The sequence below is a fragment of the Gallus gallus genome, chromosome 3 (genome assembly GCF_016699485.2).
Source record: "Gallus gallus isolate bGalGal1 chromosome 3, bGalGal1.mat.broiler.GRCg7b, whole genome shotgun sequence".
Lineage (NCBI taxonomy): Eukaryota > Metazoa > Chordata > Aves > Galliformes > Phasianidae > Gallus > Gallus gallus.
This window is the reverse complement of record NC_052534.1, coordinates 74,266,135-74,275,046: the sequence shown is the minus strand read 5'-3', so window position 1 is coordinate 74,275,046 and position 8,912 is coordinate 74,266,135.

Below are 8,912 nucleotides of genomic sequence, written 5' to 3'. Positions count from 1 at the left end.
TACTATCCCTAATAGTCTGGCAGAAGTAAAGGTTGGTCATTCATGATGGACAATAACATTCTAAAGACAGGCATTGTAAAATTTTCATTGTGTTTCAGAGAAATTTTCCCTGGAATTATGGCAGAAATGTAAATATTGAGTAAATGATAAGCAAAAATATCAGTAGCTTTTCCTTCTCTGCATCTCTAACACACAGAAGTGCTTGGCTATTATGAGCAGGCCAAGAGGTGAGCTCTCTTCAGTGTCATGGGAAGAGGAATTTTGCAAGCATATAAATTGAATTTTTAATAAAACATTTGGTGAGATTGGCAAGTCGTCTCCCTCTGGAGGAAATACAAAAGCTCTTGTTTAGTTTGGGCTTTCAGTGTTCTGATTTTCTTTCACAGACTAGTACTTAAGCTTTCACAGATCCAGAAGGTTAGAGTTTCACTGAAGTATGACCTCAGATGAATACTTCAGCAAGTCATTGTCTATGAAGAGTTTACATTGTCTATGTATAGATATATTACATTGTCTATGTAAACTGCTTGTTGATACGATATGTCCACTGATCATATCTTTCTCAGATTCTAATTTCAAACCTAGTTAAAAAAAAAAAAAATGAAAGGAGCATTTAATTTATTCTGATTCGCTGTTTCATTAATTATTTGAACTGTACATGCAAAACAAAAATTATTAATTTGAATCAAAGTAAAGGAAAAACACTGTTTCTCCACTCCTTATCAGGCAAATGAAAATTGTGACTGCTCAGTGGCATGTCAGCTCTGCTCCAGTGTGTACCTCAGATACTGAACAAGCAAGAGTAGAATCACACAAGCCTTCCAAGTCTTGAGCTGCATGATTACCAATACCTTATAAAGCTTAATATGTCATCTTAGATAATCAGAGCTCAGTTAAAAATCTATGCCAGACTGGTAAGAACTGAATAAAGTTGATGTAAAACCTATTTCAAGTGGGTATATTCAGTACTAAATGTCACATTTTACTGGTTGACACACATTTATCACTTCATTTCACAGTACAGTAAACAACTCATAAGTCACTAGCTAATTTGATTGACGGTAGCCTTGGGCATTCTTAAGCAATCATGTAGTGTACTGCACTAAGTCAGACTTTTAGGGTAATTAACTTCAACAATACAAAAAAAAGATTCTATAGTCTGCTTTAAAGGAAAGGAAAGGGGGAAATCAAAAATGCAAGAACAATAAATTATAGAAATTTCTCATTTGAGTAAGCAACAGCTTTAATAGCCTTCTCTAAGTACTGAGTGCACTCAACTGAACATCTGCTTTCCAGCTGTGTATATTGATATATTACTAGGGTTTTATTCTCTTCTACTTTAAATATATCCATAAGTTCTTAAGGGCTCCACTACCTGACTTTCTGACAATGCCTTGATTGTGAAAGATATAAAAATGTCAAAAATTCTGTAGGCCATTTTATGCCCAGGATATTATTTTTCAATTGAATCCAAAGACAGATGTCTACGAACAATTAAACCATTCTCCAGTCACACCTTGTTCCAGCTGGGATCACAGAATTAAAAGGAAATAAGCCATCATGATTCACTTATGGCTGGAGTACCTAGTGTTTCCTGTACTGCTGATAGATTCTTATTAAACAATTCTGTCAATGGAAAATGAATATTGTCCGCTGCTTGAACTTCTAAAGTTAGTTCTTTGATATTAAATTTGATTTTCTTCTCTTATTATAATTCATACACTTAGTGACGGGCTTCAGATATTCCCGTTAGATGGAGATTATGTTATCTAAAGCTTACTAAATCCTACATCAGGTCTCAGGGAGTTTAACTGTAAAGTAGAACACTGAAAAATATCTGTAGTAAAGAGGGGAACATGTTAATCAAAAAATTACAGGTCAGTGTCTCTTCTATTATGGAAGATATGGAAAATGCTTACTTCTTTTCCCTTACGTTAATATAAGTTTATCATTTTCAACTCCCTTTGTCGCTGTTTGTTGTTTTGCAGTCACAGAATACAGAGTTATATCTTTAAAAGGGACCATATAACAGGCATTTGAACCAAAATATCATCACCATTGATAGTGGCTGGAAGACTGTGTAGAGGAAATGGACCTGGGGGTGCTGATTAATGCTAGACTGAACATGAGCCAGCAGTGTGCCCAGGTGGCCAAGAAGGCCAATGGCATCCTAGCTTGTATCAGAAATACTGTGGCCAGCAGGAACAGGGAAGTAATTATCCCCCTGTACTCAGCACTGATGAGGCCACACCTTGAGTACTGTGTCCAGTTTTGGGTCCCTCACTGTAAGAAAGACATCGAGGCCCTGGAGCATGTCCAGAGAAGGGCAACAAAGCTGGTGAGGGGTCTGGAGCACAGGCCTTATGAGGAGTAGCTGAAGGAGCTGGGATTGTTCATCCTAGGGAAGAGGAGGCTCAGGGGGGGAGACTTTATTGCTCTCTATAACTACCTGAAGGGAGGTTGTAGTGAGCTGGGGGTCAGCCTCTTCTCTCGGGTGACTAGTGATAGGACTAGAGGGAATGGCTTCAAGCTGCGTCAGGGAAGATTCAGGCTGGATGTTAGGAAATACTACTTCTCTGAAAGGGTGGTCAGGCACTGGAATGGGCTGCCAGAGAGGTGGTGGAGTCACCGAGTCTGGTGGTGTTCAAAGAGCGTTTGGATGTTGTGTTGAGGGACATGGTTTAGTGAGCGCCACTGGTTATGGGCGAATGGTTGGACTGGATGATCCTGTGGGTCTTTTCCAACCTTAGCAATTCTATGACTATGTTTAAATTTTAGTGATGCACAACAGCTATATTCTCATTCATGTAGGAAACATTTGATTGCCAGACTGTACCCAGAAAGGTTGTTAATAAAATATTTCAGCATTTTGTATATACACAGCTTATGATCTTAGGCTGTAAATTCTGAAATAAATATACATTCTCACCATTTTCCCTAGACACGATACAGGAGACGCAAGCAGCCTTTGTTTCAAAAAGTTAATACAAGGAGAAAACTACAGATTGATTTGTTTAATTTTATTGAATGGCACCAAAGAAACATGATTATGTCCTTCTGAAACATTAGTGATTAAGAAGATACATTAAAGTGTATAAGTTAAATCTATCTTAGTCTTGATAACATTTTTTGAAAAGACTAACATATACATAGGCCACACTGAAAGTAATGCCTCCTACTTATTTCCATAGAAACTGCAACAGATACAAAGAGGACAGTAGCACTATTTGACAGAGTCTCAGCTACAGAGTACTATCTTTCAACACAGTCACCGCCATTAGCAAAGCATTTTCACAAGCAATAAAAAAAAGCCTACATGTCACACTTCTAAAAATCTGCACCAGCAGATGTGCCCGCTGTCACTGCTACCTCTACTGAAATGCACCATTCGCCACCTCACTGTGCTCATATAAACTGTTTGGTCTCCATAAACATTCTGAAAGCATTGATGAATATCAGTGGGTGCCTTTTCTTTTTTTTTTAATACATGGAGGAATTCCATGACACAACTTTGCTTCATCTGAACTTCCATGTCAAACACCATTTTGTCAGACTGCCTCTCTTCTATCATCCATCACATGGCAACCAGACATAATGGAATACAGTCAGGAAGTTTCATCCTCTACTGGTATATCACCAACATCTGCTTCTGACAACATGGGCCAACATAATAAAATAGGAGGCATTACTTTTGGAGAAGCCATCTTAGTTTTCAGAAAGGGTTCAAAAAGTCTCAAGTGAAACAGTTTTGCAGCTTACAAGAAAGTGAAAAATATTTCAATTCCAAAAGAGAGAAAAAAGAAACATTAACAATGACACATCAGAACGAAAGTCTAATTTTCTTGTTGCTTTTTTAAAAATGATCATGACTCATCTCTTCAATAGACTTGTGTTTTACTAATTTCTGATGGAGATATTAAAAATACCTTTTTCAGCAGGATGGAAAAAAGTGATGGGAATCATCTGAAATTTACAAAAATTTTTTGAGTTGTACAGGGAGCTGCTGTGGAGCTCCCTTCTACTATGAAAATTGCAATCTAGTGAGAAGTCATCTCCCTTAAAACTTCTCAAAGCATCAGAGGAGATGACTGAAAGATAAATTCGAAAGGCAGAAAGTTGACACAACTGATTTACTGACTTCTCTGCATTCCAGAGTGCTATTCCAAGCCTATACTACGTACAGTGGTGTACAATACACATTTCTTGCTGTATGGGAACTGTTGAGTCACGGCCTGAACCACTGATTGATCACCTGAGGCAAGGACTGGGTTAGCCAAGGGAGCACAGGTGAAGGCAATTCACCTGTGTGACTGGAAGACTGGAAGTCCTAGACCCCATTCAAGGGCTGATTAACACTGGGGAGGGGTTTCTGTCTGAAGATCTCTCCTTTGTGGAGTTTTCCATTGTGAGCCTAGATCCTTCGATATGGGTGAGCATTTCTTGATTGTCTCTTTTCCATCATGATAATCTTTCCAACTATAGCACTTGTAAAGTACTACCTTAACCCTGTTAGTCTTCCAGCTGTACATTTGTTGACTGTGCACTTGCATACATCTATGTCCACTTGAAAAAAAAATCCAGGATCAGCTTCTGCTCACAAGCCCTAGACAAATAAATCCTTTAAGCATCTGCTTAAATTCAGCAGAGGAAAAATATCTGCAACATTAGTGAAAATCCACTTTTAAGTTTAAGTGATCTAAGTGTTCACAGGCTCATGAAAGTTTTATTTAGGATTTATTCTGCTGTAACAGCGAGTACTAGCATGACTTTTACTTTCTTTACCATCTGCCCACTGTTTATAGTAGAGGAGAGATTTGAAGGACAGGGAACTATTCTGTTTTTTCTTTTTAAAAATACCCTACTAATTGACATGCAGAGCAAAGAACTGCTGAACACACCAGCCTTGCCTCAAGCTCGAAGTTAAAACAGAAAATTTGGCCTAGGTATAAGTTTATACAGCAACAGTTCATTATTCCACATTTACACACACACACACATATATATATGTATATATTGGTTTTGTTTTCACCTAACAAACCTTAGATACACAGGATCAAGTATATTTAAAAAATCAAAAGTAATATAAATACATTAATTGGCTAAGTTAATTAGGAAAAAAAAAGGTCTGACATCTGTACGATGGAGAGAGATGTTGAAATAGCACTTCAACAAATAATTGATTTTATATACAATTACAATAAGCTTTTCCACAGAGGTTATTAGAAAATCTAGCATGTGTGTACACACATACACAACCCAAAACAGACATATTCCTGATTCAGGAAGTAAAAATCTTCTTCATAAAAAGAAAAACAAGAAAGTAAATATGAAGAATTTTTTCCAATAGTTGTAAGCTTTCTTTTACAGTTAAGGTAAAGATTTTGTAGGAAAACACTTTTAGAACAAAATCTTTTCAATTTTTTCTACTCATCTTTCCCCGCCTGGATGTTTGTAGGAGCATGCTGTTTAACGTTTGTATTGCTATAATATCATAGAATCACTGAATCATAGAATTCTTAGAGTTGGAAGGGACCTCTGAAGGCCATCTAGTCCAGCTCCCCTGCAATGAACAGGGACACCACAGCTAGATCAGGTTGCCCAAAGCCTTATCCAGCCTCGCCTTGAAAGTCTCCAGAAATGGGAGACTTTTTCATAAAACAGACAAATTCAAATGAAGAACACTCTCATCATACTAGTTACTTCCGTATACAAATGTTTGCATTTATCATAATATGTGTAGGGAAGTGGTATTTAGATAGAATGCAAACCATCCACCACCACATAACATATAAATGGCACTTTTAGAATTTCTGAGATTTTAACATGCACTAAATCTCAGGCCTTGCTTCAGGTCCAGAAATTTGCCTGCAGTCAGGGCTTAAGAGATTATATCTGGCTGTTCAACTGTTTAAAAAGTTGTTTTTTGTTGTCCACTAAATGTGGAAAAAAATTACAGACTGATGTAGAATCGGGTGATTTTTGTGCAACTTCTAATTATTTTCTTCAGATCTTTTAGGCATGGTGAAAACTCAGAGATGTATTTTGTTCAGTACATTGAATAATCTCTCAGCCTTCTATTTTTAATTATCTCAAAAAATAAAATGTGAAATATACTAAAAAATCAAGAGTTTTTGAGATTTACGCATACTAAAATTTCTGTAATGCATGTAAGATCTGTTTCTAAGGACATATGGATTACATGGTGTTTGATACGTCATTATTTCAGACAAAAAGATAGAACATGTAGATCTGATTCCTAAGTTGCCTAAGATTCATCTGCAATGGAGAATTATTCAACTCAGCAAAAAAATTTCCCCCACTGGTTTACTGAGAGCTTAGACATACTTTCCCCCTAGAACTGTTCTTGTATTTGTTGTAACATAATGGCAAGGTGGTGAACTTAGTGTCTTCGCTAAAGTACCAATACATAGCAGAATCTTGATCTCTTATTTTGCAAATTCTCTGTCTTGTAGCACAGGAACCCATGAGAAAACATGCTATTCTGGACCTTGTTCTCACCAACCAGGAAGGGCTGGTGAATAATGTGAAGCTCAAGGACAGCCTTGGATGTAGTGACCACAAAATGTTGGAGTTCAAAATCCTTAGGGTGTCAAAGAGTGTATGCAGCAAGCTTGTTACTCTAGATTTCAGGAGAGCAGGCCCTGACCTCTCAGGGAACTGCTTGGCAGGGTGATAAAGGGATAAAGCCCTAGAAGGAAGATGGGCCCAAGAAAGCTGGTCAGTATTCAAGAACCATCTCCTCCAACCCCAGAAGCAGTGCATCCCAAGAAAAATGAAGGCAGGCAAGAGTGCCAGAAGGCCTCTGTGGATCAACAGGGAGCTCCTGGACTTACTTAAGCTCGAAAAGAAAGTCTATAGGGAGTGGAAGGAGAAACAGGTTTACTGGGAGGACTACAGAGAAGTTGTCCAAGCAGCCAGGGATCAGGTTAGTTAAGCTAAAACCCAGATAGAATTAATCTAGCCAGGGACGGTACGGGGAACAAGAAGAAATTCTACAGGTATATCAGTGTCATGGTTTTATGATTTTTGGTTATCAGTATTCCATATCACAACATCATGCAGTGTACTGGGAGTTAAATTAGTTTGTTTCTCCTCAGATCGTTGCTGCCGTTTTTAATTATTTTGGGGTCCCCTGTTTCCCTTCCTGGAGGCGCGGATTTTGTGAAATCCCTCCACCCCACTAGTCACAGAACCAGGCCAGACCAGCCCTTAAACCATTGACAATCAGTGATAAAAAGCCCAAGGAAGATGTGGGCCCTCTCAGGAAGGAAACTGGAGACCTGGTCATGAAGGATACAGAAGAGCTAAGGTGCTCAATGACTCCTTTGGAAAATAAAGAGAAGGTGATTGGTGGTAACCAACATGGCTTCACTAAGGGCAAGTCATACCTGACAAACCTGGTGGCCTTTTATAATGGAGTTACACTGTCAGTGGATAAAGAAAGAGCAACTGATCTAATATAACTGGACTTGTGCAAAGCATGTGATGCTGGCCTACTTGACATCCTGGTCACCAAACTGGAGAAAAATGGATTTGATGAATGGGCCACTTGCTGGATAAGGAATTGGCTGGATGGTCACAGTCAGAGAGTTTCCCTTGAAATTAATCACGGCAGTAGAATTGATTTCAATGAGAATGTAGTGAGCTTAACCAAGAGCAAATCCACAAATCCCTTTCTATGAACATCTAAACCAAAGAGGTTAAGTTACAAAAAGTATTTGTTAGGTTCTTTTTCAGCTTTCTTCTGTTGGTGCTATGTCCTAATGAAATAAACAAGCATTTTTTCAAGCCTTTGAATTTTCAAAAGAAAAAATAAGGTTATTTTTTGTTAGTCGCATACTCCAAAACCATCTTCTACATGATTGTAAGGGACATGACCTTGTGTGCATATGGTAATATGCACAGACTTAGTGAAAATGAAGATGTTAATCAACCACTCAAATGAACTGCTGTTTTTAGAGGAAGTGCAGATAATTATTTGAGAGAAAGAAAGAAAGGAGGAAAATGGAAGGAAGGAGGGAGGAAGGGAAAGAAGGAAGGGAAAGAAAGAAAGAAGGAAAAAGATTCTGTCTCTGAATTTATTTATTTTGCTCAAAATATGAAGTCAAATACTACCTGGACTAATTAGTTCATTTAATGATCACAGAATTAAATGGCTTAGTGATCATAGGTAATTTAAAATACTTTTGAAACTTGAAGATGCCTCACAGATCTTATCATAACAAGTAGGATATTCAGGTGAGAAACATAAAATGAAAAAGTTTCAGCATTGTTTGGGAGCTTGGTGAACTATGAACAAAACTGCTGAACCGTGGTTGGTCCTTGCCCTCAAGGTCATAGAACGGGCACTGTCTTGTTTTATTCATTGATATCATTGATATAGGTTACATTTCCTTCCAGATTTGTAAACAGCTATTTGATTTGGAATTATCATGAATTGCCTGAGACAATAAAAACTCTCATTTGGGATATTTTTAAGTAAAGGGGATCTATACCTCTCCTGTTAAAAATCTGTTATGGCTTGTGAGTGAAAAGGTTGAAGAATACACCTAGATTTAGCTCCTTCTGTCTCTCCAATTATCCTATGAAGTTGTTTAACACTTGTTGCCCTTATTTGAACATTATCTGTATTAAATTACCTTTTTTGATTACGAGAACAAAATACTGCAAATGCAGGTACAGAATAAGTTTTTCCCTTCAGCCACACTTTTTTCCTTTGTCTCAAATAACATTTTCTGTTTTGGCAGTGGCATCATACATACAGTTACTACTTTGTCTGCCTTCTGGTATCTGTCCTTAAACTTATTTTTGGTTTATATTTATAATTTGCATTTGTTTTCTTTTTCATAATATGTGTTCAGAACTAAAAAAGATACTCTGAAGGAAAGCCT